Below are 1,274 nucleotides of genomic sequence, written 5' to 3'. Positions count from 1 at the left end.
GGGAGCCTGAGGAAGAGCAGGGGCGCCAGGTCAGGCCCGGGCATCTCGGGGGCGTCGCTGGCAGGAGGCACAGGTCAGAACCGGAAAGACGGTGGTTTCCGCGCCAGAGCCGCCGCTCATCTAAGCCTCAACCCCCGACCGCAGCGGCCTGTCCCTGAGGCTGCATCCAGGGCCTGCCCCTGACACCTGCACCACGGTCACGTTGGGCAGTGAGCGCCCAGCAAGTGCTGATGGCTGTGACCAGCCCAAGAGTCTGCGAACACAGCAAAGGCTGCAATGCAGAAGAGGCGGCCGGGACGTTCCCAGTCCTGGTCCCAAATGTCCTAGGCCGAGCTTGACCTTGCTACCTCGCCAGCACCTGGCACTCGGCACCCAGCACCCGGAAGTCAGCACTAGGCACCCAGCACTCGGCACCCGGCACCCAGCACCTGGCACCTGGCAGTCAGCACCTGGCACCCGGAATCCGGCACTCAGCACCCAGCACCTGGCAGTCAGCACCTAGCACCTGGAAACCGGCACTCAGCACCCAGAACCCAGCACCCGGCACCCAGCACCTGGCACTCAGCACGCGGCACTCAGCACCTGGCACTCAGCACCCGGCACCCACCACCCGGCACTCAGCACCCGGCACTCAGTACCCGACACCCGGCACCCACCACCCAGCATTCAACACCCGACACCCGGCACTCAGCACCCAGCATCCGGCAGTCAGCACCCGGCACTCAGTACCCGACACCTGGCACCCAGCACCCGGGACTCAGCACCCGACACCCGGCACTCAGCACCTGGCACTCAGTACCCAACACCCGGCACCTAGCACCCAGCACCCGGCACCCGCGCAAACGTGTCTCCGCCTCGCCCCGCTGAGCGCGAGCCCGGCTCCCTTCCGCGGCCCCGGGCTCCGGGCTCCGGCGGTTAGTCCTCCCTCGGCCTCCGGCTCCCCGCCCCTGACCCGCCAGCGGGGCTCCGAGGATGCGGCGTCTCCGGGGAAGGAGGGCGCGGCAGCCGGCGTCGTGCGCTCAGACCAGGCGCCAGGCCCGCGCGGCGAACGTGGCTCAGCCGGGGCAGCCGCTTCGCTCCGCCGAACCCCCCGCCGGCCCCGCGCGTCCTAGGGCGGCCCGAGGCCGTGGCGCGGCCGGCGCTTCGGCTCCTTTAAGAGGCGGGGCCTCGCCGCCGCCGCGAGCGTGATTGGCCGGCGCCTCCGGGGGCGGGACTCGGTTGCCGGGGAGCGGCGGCGGCCCAGGGCCCTGCGGCGGCTGCGCGGAGGCGCGAGG

Source organism: Vulpes lagopus, chromosome 2 (assembly GCF_018345385.1).
Source record: "Vulpes lagopus strain Blue_001 chromosome 2, ASM1834538v1, whole genome shotgun sequence".
Taxonomy (NCBI): Eukaryota; Metazoa; Chordata; class Mammalia; order Carnivora; family Canidae; genus Vulpes; species Vulpes lagopus.
The sequence above is the reverse complement of the archived record's forward strand: the minus strand, read 5'-3'. Positions refer to the sequence as shown.